Source organism: Triticum dicoccoides, chromosome 3B (assembly GCF_002162155.2).
Source record: "Triticum dicoccoides isolate Atlit2015 ecotype Zavitan chromosome 3B, WEW_v2.0, whole genome shotgun sequence".
In the NCBI taxonomy this organism is placed as follows: Eukaryota; Viridiplantae; Streptophyta; class Magnoliopsida; order Poales; family Poaceae; genus Triticum; species Triticum dicoccoides.
Genome location: NC_041385.1, coordinates 694,449,614 through 694,464,507, shown reverse-complemented (window position 1 = coordinate 694,464,507; position 14,894 = coordinate 694,449,614).

Below are 14,894 nucleotides of genomic sequence, written 5' to 3'. Positions count from 1 at the left end.
CGTGGAGTCCCAGTCTTCTACTCCAAGTCTTCTGGATTGCTTTCGGTCCAAGAAAGATTGTCGTGAAGGTTTCATTCCATTTGGACTCCGTTTGGTATTCCTTTTCTGTAAAACTCTAAAATAGGCAAAAAAACAGAATCTGGCACTGGGCCTACGGTTAATAGGTTAGTCCCAAAAATAATATAAAAGAGCATATTAAATCCCATTAAACATCCAAGACAGATAATATAATAGCATGGAACAATCAAAAATTATAGATACGTTGGAGACGTATCAATGCATGTTCTCGTCTTTGTTTCTCCGGTATAAATCTTGGGGCACTCTTTGAGGTTCTTTGTGTTGGATTGAGTATTATGAATCTGAAATTGTTTGATTCATATCCTATAATCAACTCACGGATATTCGCGGTGACATTGGACTATCTAGGTGACGTTAGATTTGGTTGATGTGTATCATAAGGTGTTATTTTAGTACAAACTCTTGGTTGGGTCGATCGGAAAGAATAGCTTGGTGTTATTTTAGTACGAACTCTAGGATAAATTGATCGAAAAGAATAGCTTTGAGGTGGTTTCATACCCTACAAACAATTTCGTCTTATGTTCTCCGCTAGATAATAACTTTGGAGTGTTTCTTCATCGCACGTTGAGGGATGGTTATATGATCCAATTATATTAGCATTGTTTAGAGATTGCACTAGCGAAAGTACGGACCCTAGGTCTTGTTTTCAAGCATTGCAATACCGTTTGTGCTCACTTTTATCACTTGCTACCTTGCTGTTTTTATTTATTCAGATTATAAAAATATATTTCTACCATCCATATTACACTTTTATCACTATCTCTTCGCTGAACTAGTGCACCTATACAATTTGCCATTATATTGGGTGTGTTGGGGACACAAGAGATTTCTTGTATTTGGTTGCAGGGTTGTTTCAGAGAGACCATCTTGATCTGATGCCTCCCATGGATTGATAAACCTTAGGTCATCCACCTGAGGGAAATTTTCTACTATCCTAAAAACTCTACGCTTGGAGTCCCAACACGAGTCTACAAGAATAAAGTTGCATAGTAGACATCAGTCGGCACGCTTAACGTTCGTTGATGATATAGTGTTATATGAGTTATATGATTTGGTGACCGAATGTTGTTCGAAGTCCCGGATGAGATCACGGATATGACGAGGAGCTCCGGAATAGTCCGGAGGTAAAGATTGATATATAGGACGATAGTATTTGGTCACCGGAAAGGTTTCGAAAGTACCAGGTATTTTATCGGAGTGCCGGAAGGGGTTCCGGGAGGCCACCGACAAGCGGTGGGCGTTATGGGCCAAAGGGGGGAACACACCAGCCCACAAGGGGGCTGGTGCGCCCCTCCACCCCTTGCCCACGCACCAAAGAGGGAGGAAAGGAAGGGGGAGGCGCCCCAATGGCATCTAGCCCCCCTTTCCTTCCCCACATGCACAAATATGGAATGGGGCATTCGGCCAGGGTAGGCGCCCTAGGGCAGCCGCCGGCCACTTGGGGCGCCCTAGGGGCTTCATCCCCTCCCCCATCCACCTATATATATGAGGGAGGGGGCGCCACACGTAACCACGACAATCTCTTAGCCGTGTGCGGAGCCCCTCTCCACAGTTTCGTCCCTCGGTCGTATTTTCATAGTGCTTTGCTGAGGCCCTACGGAGATAGCATCACCACCACCATCACCATGCCGTCGTGCTGCCGGAAATCATCCACTACTTCGCCATCTTGCTGGACCAAGAAGGCGAGGACGTCACCGAGCTAAACGTGTGCTGAACATGGAGGTGTCGTACGTTCGGTACTTGATCGGTTTTGGATCGCGAAGAAGTTTGACTACATCAACCGCGTTACTAAATGCTTTCGCTTATGGTCTACAAGGGTACGTAGACACACTCTCCCCTTCGTTGCTATGCATCTCCATGGATAGATCTTGCGTGTGCATAGAATTTTTTTGTTTTCCATGTAACGTTTCCCAACACCACAAACAATTTAGCACTGAAATAAAATACTTTTGAAATCGTTTATTATTTTAAAAGCATTTAAACAATTGTCTAGCCCCTATTTTAATTAATTTAGTGCATCAGAACACATTATAAAAATGTGATTCCTTCACCAATATTATTTGTGATTTATTTGTCGCATCCAGAACATTTTGGTTTTAACATTTGAAAACTTTTATCATTTGGCTTTAATTCAAATTTGAATTTGAATCGGTTTTGAACTAACGCGAGATTAACAACAGTAATCATGGTGATGTGGCATCATTAACATAGGTTCAGTTTAGCTTAATTATCCAGGCATTACATCAGAGTTGGCAGATGCGGCAGCGCGCGCTGTCACAGAGGAGGAAGACATCTGATGCAGAGCATCCCATAGTTATAGATCCCCATGGCCGCCCATGACTAGAGCTCACGCACGTGCCATTCAATCCGAGGTGACATTTCTACTTCTTGAGTCTTCCATGCATATGAACGAGATATGGTCGCTACCTCAAGCGGAAACGTTATACGTGATCAGGTACACTGATCAGACCGAAGAAGAAGACACGGCGAACGTCAAGACTGGAGCAAAGTCTCTGGCTAGCCCGGAACTTCCGGCCACAGCCCGGAACCTCCAACAGGCCTTGAACTTCCGGCCCCTGACGATTAATGACCCACAAGTATAGGGGATCAATCGTAGTCCTTTCAATAAGTAAGAGTGTCGAACCCAACGAGGAGCAGAAGGAAATGACAAGTGGTTTTCACCAAGGTAATTACTACGTCTTGAGCTTGTGTTGGTTTTCCTTGAAGAGGAAAGGGAGATGCAGCAATAGTAGCATAAGTATTTCCCTCAGTTTTTGAGAACCAAGGTATCAATCCAGTAGGAGGCTCCTCAAAAGTCCCACGTACCTACACAAACAAACAAAGAACTCGCAACCAAAGCAATAAAGGGGTTGTCAATCCCTTCATGGTCACTTGCGAAAGTGAGATCTGATAGAGATAGTATGATAAGATAAATATATTTTTGGTATTTTATAATATAGATGCAACAAGTAAAGATGCAAATAAAAGTAGATTGAAAGCTTATATGATAAAATATAGACCCGGGGGGCATAGGTTTCACTAGAGGCTTCTCTCAAGATAGCATAAGTATTACGGTGGGTGAACAAATTGCTGTCGAGCAATTGATAGAAAAGCGAATAATTATGGGATTATCTAGGCATGAACATGTATATAGGCATCATGTCTGCAACAAGTAGACCGACTCCTGCCTGCATATACTACTATTACTCCACACATCGACCGCTATCCAGCATGCATCTAGAGTATTAAGTTCATAAGAACAGAGTAACGCATTAAGAAAGATGACATGATGTAGCGGGATAAACTCAAGCAATATGATATGAACGCCATCTTTTTATCCTCGATGGCAACAATACAATATGTGCCTTGCAACCCTTTCTGTCACTGGGTAAGGACACCGCAAGATTGAACCCAAAGCTAAGCACTTCTCCCATGGCAAGAAAGATCAATCTAGTAGGCCAAACTAAACTGATAATTTAAAGAGACTTGCAAAGATAACTCAATCATACATAAAATAATTGAGAGAAGATTCAAATATTTCTCATAGATAAACTTGATCATAAACCCAGAATTCATCAGATCTCGACAAACACACCGCAAAAAGAGTTTACATCGAATAGATCTCCACAAGAGAGGTTGGAACATTGTATTGAGATCCAAAAAGAGAGAAGAAGCCATCTAGCTAATAACTTTGGACCCAAAGGTCTGTGGTAAACTACTCACAACTCATCGGAAGGGCTATGGTGTTGATGTAGAAGCCCTCCATGGTCGATTCCCCCTCCGGCGAAGCGCCGGCGAAGGCTCCAAGATGGGATCTCGCGGATACAGAAGGTTACGGCAGTGGAAATTGTGTTTCGGTGGCTCCCTCGATGTTTTCGGGGTACGTAGGTATATATAGGAGGAAGAAGTACGTCGGTGGCCGCTCGAGGGGCCCAGGAGACAGGGGCGTGCCCAGGAGGGGTGGGCGCGCCCTCCTATCTCCTGGCCGCCTCGATTGCTTCTTAACTTGCACTCCAAGTCCTCTAGATCACGTTCGTTCCAAAAATCACGCTCCCGAAGGTTTCATTTCGTTTGGACTCCAATTGATATTCCTTTTCTTCGAAATACTGAAATAGGCAAAAAAACAGCAATACGGGTTGGGCCTCCGGTTAGTAGGTTAGTCCCAAAAATGATATAAATGTGTAAAATAAATCCCATAAACATCCAAAAAGTGGTAATATAATAGCATGGAACAATCAGAAATAATAGATACGTTGGAGACGTATCAGTAATGTCTGCAAGCACTGAAATTGTAAGTAACGAGTAGTTTGATATCAAGGTAATTTGTAACGAGCAAGTAATGGTAACGGTAACAAAAGTGCAGCAAGGTAGCCCAATACTTTTGAGGCAAAGGACGGGCCAAAACGGTCTCTTATTATAAGCAACACATTCTTGAGGGTACATGAGAATTTCATCTAGTCACTTTCATCATGTTGGTTTGATTTGTGTTCGCTACTTTGATAATTTGATATGTGGGTGGACCGGTGCTTAGGTGTTATTCTTACTTGAACAAACCTCCTACTTATTATTAACCCCCTCGCAAGCATCTGCAACTATGAGAAAAGTATTAAGAATAAATCTAACCATAGCATTAAACTTTTGGATCCAAATCAGCCCCTAACGGAATATCGCATAAACTAGGGTTTAAGCTTCTGTCACTCTCAGAACCCATCATCTAATAACTACTACACAATGCATTCCCTTAGGCCCAAGTATGGTGAAGTGTCATGTAGTCGACATTCACATGACACCACTAAGGGAATCACAACATACATATCATCAAAAAATCAAACACATATCAAGTTCACATGATTACTTGCAACAAGATTTCTCCCGTGACCTCAAGAACAAAAGTAACTACTCACAAATGATAATCATGCTCAAGACCAAAGGGGTATTAAATAGCATAATGGATCTGAACATATAATCTTCCACCAAATAAACCATATAGTAATCAACTACAAGATGTAATCAACACTTCTAGTCACCCACAAGTACCAATCTATAGTTCCGGTACAAAGATTGAAGACATGAGATGAACTAGGGTTTGAGAGGAGATGGTGATGTTGAAGATGTTGATGGAGATTTCTCCCCAAGATGGGAGAGTTGTTGGTGATGATGATGAGGATGATTTCCCCCTCCGGGAGGGAAGTTCCCCTGGCGGAATCGCTCCACCGGAGAGAAAAAGTGCTCCTGTCAAAGTTCCGCCTCGAGACGGCCGCGCTTCGTCCCGGTCCTCCCCTTATTTTTTCTAGGTCAAAATGACTTATATACAAGAAGATGGGCACCGGAGGTGGGCCAAGGAGGGTACAGCCCACTAGGGCGCGCCTCGGCTCCCTGGCGCGCCCAGGTGAGTTGTGCCCACCTGGTGGGCCCCCTCGGTAGTTATTTGAAGCAATAATTCTTATTTATTCCCTAAAATTTCCTCGTGAAGTTTCAGCTCATTTGGAGTTGTGCAGAATAGGTAGCCTGAGGTAGCTTTTTCAGGTCCAGATTTCTAGCTGCCGGAATTCTCCCTCTTTGTGTGAACCTTGCATATTATGAGAGAAAAGGCATTAGACTTACTCCGAAAATCATTATTATGCATAAAAACATTATAAATAACAGTAGGAAAACATGATGCAAAATGGACGTATCAACGATCAAGGCCAAGCCCGGGCGTGCAAACTCTCTGATAAGCCCGTAACCTTCCCGGACCCCAGCCCGGAACCTCCAGCCAACGAAACTTCTGTCCAGGACAGACCTTCCAGCCCCTGGCACCCAAACCAGCCCCGGAGCATGTCAACTCTCTTGATAGCCCGAAACCCGACCGGACCCAGCCAGGTACTTTCATCCTGCATGCGTGCAGTGACCTTGGGTCGAGGCCCATGTACCCTTTTGCCCCCCCCCCCTAGACTATAAATACTGATCTTCTACCTTCGTTTTAGGGTTAGCAAAAGATTGCAGCTCATTTGAGATTAGAGCTTTGCTCATCCACTTGTACCTCTACTCCATTGGAGACCAAGGCCTCCGCGGAGAAGATCCCCAAAGTGGATTCAAGCCCTCGAAAGGGAAGAGCCCCCAAAGTGGATTCAAGCCCCCAAAGTGGATCATGTGTCTTGTTGTATACTCGGATCTAGCACATGTGTAATCGAACCTCGTTGATTTGAGTGTTTCCTCTCGTTTTCCCTCGTGTTTCCCCTTGTGTGTTCTTCGTGTCCTTCACGGAATCCCCTCCAAATTGTGAAATATTGACCCCTAGGGTTCCACCCTACATCATGTTTGTATCATGAGCGAGCCTTCCCTTTCGTTTTCTAGCCTGATTTTGCTTTGTTTTGTCCTAATTTTGAAAATCCCCACAAAAATAGCCCCCAATTTTTTTGTGATTTGTTGGTTTGATGAAGTTTTGTTGGATTTGATCCGTGAATTTCGTGTGTACCTCGTAGATCTAGCTTCCCCACCCTTTCCACACCCAAACTTTTCATTTTTTTTCCCTTCCGATTTGGGTTTTTCTCCGACTTTTTCGCCAAAATCCTCGATCTGAAATTCCCCTATTCATCTATTTTTGCGATCCCCGGAACTTCTGGCCACGGTCGGACCTTCCAACCGCCGGACCTTCCGGCCTCTCCAGACTTTCGGCTCCTGGACCTTCCACCTTTCCCGGAACGTCCGGCCTGGACAGAAAGTCTGCGCATCGTTGACTGCTTTGGCTACTTTGCCAAGTTCAAGCTCGATGCAGCGGCATCTTTGCCAACATACTGGAGACCGTGCACCACACCATCGACTACTCATCCATGTCATTCGACTACACTTTCGTCATCTACAACAATCACATCACCATAGACACCACCAACCGTAAGCAAGGACGGTAACCTCGACAACAACTTTGTCCACTCCCTTGCCATTGCATTGTTAAACCCTAGCCAATTTTGCATCACTTACCTATCGAGACTAGCCATTTGAGTATTGCTGGCAAATATTACTTGTGCAAGTTAGTGGTACTTGTTTCCTTTGCATACATACATACAATATCCTCTTGATACAAACATCTTGGTATCATCTCTTGTGTCACAAGGTTGTTACCGCATATACACAATTGCTATCTTGGTTCGTGAAGTTTTGCATAAGAGGCCAAAGAAAGAGCTCAAAATAAGAGAGCCAACAAGCTTTTAAGCGGAAAAGAAAGATAAGCAAAGAGCTTTTAAGCAAGCACCATAGCATCAAACTACATTAAGATTGTCATACTTGATCATCTTGGATCATATCACTGAAACATCATACATATAGCATACTTGGGATAGGAAGTCGTTGCATTTTTTCTTTTTTAGGCTGTGCACAAGTTTCGTATCCGCCTATTGAGCAATCGTGCTAGCGTCTCTCTTGTGTTGTGCAACAAGAGCATTTTTCGGGGATTCCACATTTTCCGCTCATTCCTTGGTTGCACAACCCCATTTATCTATTTGTGCGTGTGCTTCCGTGTGCCCCATTTTGCTATTGGTCTACTTGTTACATTTGCAAATTTGTGAATCTTTTCCAACATCATTTGAATCTCGCTAACAATTGCATAAATTTTGTGCCACCATCCTCACCAAGCTCCTCTAAAGGCCTTATTTGCATAGGTGTGAGAAATTGACGAGAACCGTTACCAATTGTGCTATTTCCTTGTTACATTATCAAGTGATCATTGATCCACTCTCAACATCGGTCAAGGTATATTTGGTATAGTTGTTTCCTTTCTTCCACCCACCTATTTTCTTGCGATGATGAACAGGCCAACTACTTCTACCAACCCACTCTTCATCGAGCAAGATGAGGACCCGAACAACTACGTCACCAAGAACCACCTCTTCGGCGCGCAAAGAGCTCTCCGTCAAGAGAATGAAGCCTTGAGTGAATGCATCGACCTACTTGCTATCGACTTGCAACAATCTAAGCAACGTACAAGAGACTACTTCGACAACAAGCTTGATGCACAAAAGGAGGAGAGCAATGCAAGAATGGACGAAATACGTGCCTTGTTGGTCATCCGTTCTTCTACCTCTTCGTCATACTCAAGACAGATCCACTCAAGTCGACATTCTTTGAAATCTTCTTCGGATGCAAGTCCTCCTCGAGCTCGTTCACATCGTTGCCAAGACCATGAAGTTCATCAAGCTCCACAAAACCCATTCCATGGAAATGGTTTACAAGGCCGTCTCCGTGAACGTGAACGCCAATGGCAACAAGCTAATGAACCTCCGGTCCAAGAGCACGCTCTAATACGCCAAGATCGGCAAGAACAACAAGACGGTGATGCCCTTCGACAAGAGAAACAACATCATGAGGAACAAGCCCTTGAAGCCCAACAAGCTCTACGTGCATCAACCCAAGCCTTATACGCACGCAACCGGGAACAAGACGAGGCCATCTGTCGAGAGCGCCAAGAAGAAGCCACACGTCTTGAGGAGCTTCAAGAGATGAGGAACCATGCAAGAATTCCATGCCCTCAACATCAAGCTAATCAAGTGGTGCACGAGGAGCATGCTCAAGACCATTCTCCATGGCAAGACCGACATCATCATCACCATCGACACCAACACAATGAAGAGCAATGCTATGGCAAGCTCAAGTTCACCATGCCTAAGTTCTCCGGAAGCAACGACCCCGAAGACTATCTTCCATGGGCATTGAAAGTCGACAAGATCTTCCATTTGCACAACTATGAAGAAGAAAAGAAGATTGTATGGCATCCCTTGAGTTCCAAGACTATGTCCTCATTTGGTGGGAGCAAGTCATTGATAGGCGAGAAGCAAAAGGTGACCTTCCCATCACAACATGGAATCAAATGAAGGATGTCATGCGAGCGCGCTTTGTACCCACGTACTATAGCCGTGACCTCTTCAAGCGACTAAAACTCCTCAAGAAAGGCACCAAGACCGTTGAAGAGTATTACAAGGAGATGGAGATAGCCATGATTCGAGCAAACATCATGGAAGATGAGGAACAAACCATGGCACGCTTCTTGAATGGAGTCAACCATCCTATCAAGAAGATTGCGGATTTCCAACCATACATGAACCTCATCGAGCTCGTACACCAAGCTACCAAGGCGGAGCGACAAGTGCAAGAGGACTACAAGTATGCCAAGTACTCCTCCAAGACCTACAGCTCCTCCTATAACCAAGCTTCACCGACTTCGACACCTTCTTCCTCAACAAAAGCCTCACCAAGCAACGGCGACAAGTCAAGCTACAAGAAGACTTTGACTCCTTCAAATCGTCCTCCTACTACAAGCAACTTCAAGCCAAGAGCTTCATCATCATCTACTCCAACCGATGAGACCGTCAAGACGAGTTCCATCAAATGCTTCACTTGTGGAGGCTGAGGCCACAAGACCTTCGAGTGCACCAACTGGCGCACCATGATCGCCAATGACGATGGCACCTACAACTCTATGAGTGAAGAGGAAATGGAAGCCCTCGAGCATGTGGCCATGCACCAGCAAGTGAATGAAGATGAAGATGATCAAGTCTTTTGTGACAATGATTTGAGCCCCGCTTTGCTGTCTCCAAGGTCTTGACACTTCAACATCAACAAGAGGAAGACCAACGTTGCCACATCTTCCATACCAAGGCGGGCATCAACGGTTGTTCCGTGAAGGTCATCATCGACTGAGGAAGTTGCCACAACTTGGCAAGTGAAGAACTATGCACCAAGCTCCAATTTGTCAAGATGAAGCATCCTCATCCATACAAGGTCCAATGGCTTAGCGATTCCGGCACCATCCAAGTGGAGCACATGGTTCAAGTTTCCTTCAAGATAAGAGCATACAAAGACATCTTGGAATATGATGTGGTTCCTATGTCCGTTTGACACCTTCTTCTTGGACGACCATGGCAATCTATCGCGGCGTCATCCACAATGGACGAACCAATCACTATAGCTTCAAGATGAAGGGCAAGGAGTACGTGCTATGACCTATGTCTCCAAGTCAAGTGATCGTCGACAAGCAAGCATCTACCCATCATGGAGAGAATCGTGAGAGAGTGAACCACCAAAAAGAAAATGAGCGCCACAAGCCAAAAATGATTGCCTCCATGATGAGTGAAAAGAAAAATGTAGTGCTTTTAGCTACCACAAGAGAGATGAGAGAAGTGTGTGAGAACCCATCAAGTGTTATGCACTACGTCCTAGTGTGCAAGGACGAGGCAACAAGAACTAACACCTCTCACCATCTACCTTTGGTGTTGTCTAATCTATTGCAGGAATTCAAGGATGTTTTTTCCCGATGAGCTACCTCCAGGTCTACCTCCTCTACATGGCATCGAACACCGAATCGACCTCATCCCCGGCGCACCTTTACCGAACAAGGCACCCTACCACGTCAACCCCAAAGGAACCAAGGAAATACAAAGGCAAGTACAACAACCCATTGACAATGGGCATGTACGTGAAAGCTTAAGCCCTTGTTCCCTTTCGGTTATTCTTGTGCCTAAGAAAGACGGTAGTTTTTCCATGTGTTTCGACTGCTGCCCCATTAATGCTAGCACCGTTCGTTATAGATATCCTATTCCATGCCTTGATGACATGCTAGATGAACTTAGTGGAGCCACCATTTTCTCTAAAATTGATGTTAAAAGTGGATACTATCAAATTCGCATCCAAGAAGGTGATGAGTGGAAAACCGCTTTTAAAACCAAGTTTGGCTTGTATGAGTGGTTAGTATGCCATGGGCTTATCTGAAGCATCCGGTATGTTCATGGGAGTCATGTATTTTGTCCTTCGACCCTACATTGGCGTATTTGTTGTGGTATACTTTGACGACATACTTGTATTTAGAAAATCCCTAAAAGATCATGGCACCCATCTTAAAATTGTTTTGCAAACTCTTCGAAAAGAGCGCCTTTATGCTAATATGGAGAAATGCAAATTTGGGGTTGAGAAGCTTGTTTCCTAGGATTTGTTGTGTCCTCTAAGGGTGTGCATGTAGATGAAACTAAAATAGATGATATTAGAACTTGGCCCCAGCCCACTAATTTGCAACAAGTGCGTAGCTTCCTTAGCTTAGGCGGTTTCTATCGTCGCTTTATGAAGAATTTTAGTACAATTGCATCACCTTTGCATGCTTTGAGTAAGAAGAATGCATCATTTGTTTGGGGACCATCCCAAGACACCGCATTCAATGAGCTTAAAAATTTGCTTACACATGCTCCACTACTTGCATTATGCAGCTTTGATAAAAAAATTGAAGTTCATTGCAATGCTAGTGGTAATGGAATAGGAGGTGTGTTAATGCAAGAGAAGCGCCCAATCGCTTACTTTAGTGAGAAACTTTCCAGAGCGCAACTTAATTATCCCATTTATGATAAAGAGTTATATGCTTTAGTGAGAGTCTTGCATGTGTGGGAACATTATCTTCGCCCTCATGAATTTGCCATCCATACGGATCATGAAACGCTTAAATACCTTAAGGTTCAAACTAAATTGAATAAGGGACATGCCAAATGGAGTGAGTTTATTTAGTCATTTCTTTATGTTATCAAGTACATCAAAGGTAAGTAAAATGTTGTGGCGGATGCTCTTTCTCGCAAATGCATCCTTGTTACTAAACTTGAATTGAATGTCATTGGCTTTGAGCACATAAAAGACTTGTATGCGCATGATCGTACTTTTTCTATTCCATATAACAAATGTTTGACGCATACATCTTGGGAACGATATTACCTCAAAGATGATTATCTAATGAGAGCTAACAAACTTTGTATACCCGAGTCTTCTCTTCCATCGTTACTTTTGCAAGAAGCTCATGGAGGAGGACTTATGGGACACTTTGCATGGGACAAGACATATGCTACGCTCTCCAAGAACTACTTTTGGCCCAAGATGTTTTGTGACGTCTCACGCTTCACCAACTGATGCTCTACACGTCACAAAGCTAAGTCTAAAATTCCATGGTGTCTATATGCCACTTCCTATTCCATATCATCCATGGAAAGATATTAGTATGGACTTTGTGCTTAGTTTGCCAACAACTCAAAATGAAAAGGATTCCGTATTTGTTGTCGTGGACCGTTTCTCTAAGATGGCACATTTTATTCCATGCAACAAGATAGACGATGCTTCACATGTTGTCAATCTCTTTTGTAGGAAAATCTTACGTCTACATGGAGTGCCCAAGACTATCGTGTCGGACCGCGACGTCAAGTTTCTTAGCTACTTTTGGAAGACGCTTTGTGCCAAGCTAGGAATCAAGCCCCTATTCTCTTCGGCATACCATCCACAAACCAACCGCCAAACGGAGGTCACAAACCGGACGCTATCCACTCTCCTTCGAGTGTTGATCAAGAAGAATATCAAGGAGTGGGAGGAGTGCCTACCCATCGCCGAGTACGCCTACAATCGCGCAAAACACTCGACCACCGGCAAGTTCCCCTTCGAGGTCGTCTACGGATTCAATCCTTTGTCCCCATTAGACATTCTACCGCTACCTCTACAAGAGCGCATCAACATGGACGCGGGCGCATCAACATGGACGCGAGCGCATGAGCGAGCTATCTCAAGAAGGTGCATGAAGATACAAGGCACACCATCGAGCACCAAGTACAATGCCTCGCGACCAAGATCAACATCAACAAGAACCCCATGATATTCAACACCGAAGATCTTGTGTGGCTACACCTTTGGAAGGACCGCTTCCCCAACGAACACAAGTCCAAGCTCCAACCTCGAGTCGATGGACCCTTCAAGGTGATCGAGCGCTACAACAACAATGCATACAAGATCGACATACCGCGCGACAAGTACAACGTGAGCGATATCTTCAACGTCAAGGATCTCTCTTCCTACCGTTGTGATGAGGTTTTTGATCCGAGGTCGGATCTTTCCCAAGGGGGAGGGAGGAGATGATGCGGAGCATCCCACAGTCATCCCCATGGACGCTACATCGACCATCCAAGCACCAAGTGGGCCCATGACTAGAGCTCGCACATGTGCCATTCAATCTGAGGTGACATCTCTCCTTCTTGAGTCTTCCATGCATACGAACGAGATATGGTCGCTACCTCAAGCGGAAACGTTATGCATGATCAGGTACACCGACCAGACCGAAGGAGAAGACACGGCAAACATCAAGACTGGTGCAAAGTCTCTGGCTAGAACAGACCTTTCGGCCATAGCGTGGAACCTCCGGCAACCGGAACTTCTGGCAGGCCCGAAACTTCCGGCCCCTGACGATCAAGGCCAAGCCCCAGCGTGCAAACTCTCTGATAAGCCCGAAACCTGCCCGGACCCCAGCCTGGAACCTTTGGTCGCCGGAACTTCCGTCCAGCCCGGACCTTCTGGCCCCGGCACCCAGACCAGTCCCGGAGTGCGTCAACTCTCTGGATAGCCCGGAACCCGACTGGACCCTGCTCGGAACTTCCGGCCCTACCCGGAACTTCCAGCCTACCTGTGTGCAGTGATCTTGGGCCGACGCCCGTGTACCTTTTCGACCCCCTAGACTATAAATACTCGTCTTCTACCTTCGTTTTAGGGTTAGCAAAAGATTGCAGCTCATTTGAGATTAGAGCTTTGCTCATCCACTTGTACCTCTACTCCATTGGAGATCAAGGCCTCTGCAGAGAAGATCCCCCAAGTGGATTCAAGACCACCGAAAGGGAAGATCCCCTCGTAGATTCAAGACTCCGTCTCCTCACGGATCGGGGAGGACTACCTACCATTTGTATTGTTCCTAGTTGTGTTTGGATCAAGTGTCTCATTGCGTACTCGGATCTAGCACATGTGTAATCGAACCTCATTGATTTGAGTGTTTCCTCGTGTTTCCCCTTGTGTGTTCTTCATGTTCTTCGCGGAATCCCCTCCAAATCGTGAAAGATCGTCCCCTAGGGTTCCACCCTACATCAGCATCCGTGCCCGCATCCTGAAGAAGCGGTAACAGGGGAGCGCACACGCCCCTCGCCCGAGAGCAAAATTGGGCGGTCCGTGCCATGGCCGGACTTCCACGCAAATAGGAGAAGGAGGATAGTGATGGGTCGCTCAGCTCCGGCGATGAGCAGATGCGGCTGGATCCATTTTGCGTTTTCAGGCGCTACTTCCGTGAGAAGAACGACAAGGGTGACGGGTAGGGAAACCGTGGATGATCTTGTATTTTTTTTCAAAATGGAGGCAAAAGTTTTGCCTCATCGATTAATTAAGAAGAAGAGAATTGCCCAGTTAATTAAAGGAAAACCGGGCGAAAACCAATACAAACGGAGGACGGACTAACTACTCACATGGCAAGAAAAACCCCACAACCGCATAGGCGGCCCCCGCTGGACTCTTTGATTGCACAACATCCACAAACCTCGACATTGCTACTACGCCATGTGACCCCCGACAAGAACACCTCGATATAAGACATCAAACACCTTCCAACCCACAACGACGACCCAATCCAAGAGGATGTGCCGAGAGAATGAAGATCATCCATCAAGTAGCCAGAGACGCCTTGCCTATGGCACCACTCTTGCCTTTTCCCACCTTCTTGTGTTTGCCTCTTATTGGTGTCCCCGTCAGAAGGCAAGCAATCGACCTGCCCAAACCAGGTCTAGCAACCTCCACACTGGCGAGCAAGTCACAATGTTCTTTCGCGAAGAGAGCATTTGGATTTGGTGTAGGTGCAACCACACTTGGCTCAGTGGTCATGTCACTCACAGGCATCACATGCTCGATGGTCGCAGACGAGGGAATGGCAGAGACTGCAACGTCCAAATCACCACACCCCTTGGCATCAGGTATCTGGCTAGACTCCAGGGGTGATGATGGCGGTAAAGCCACAATCG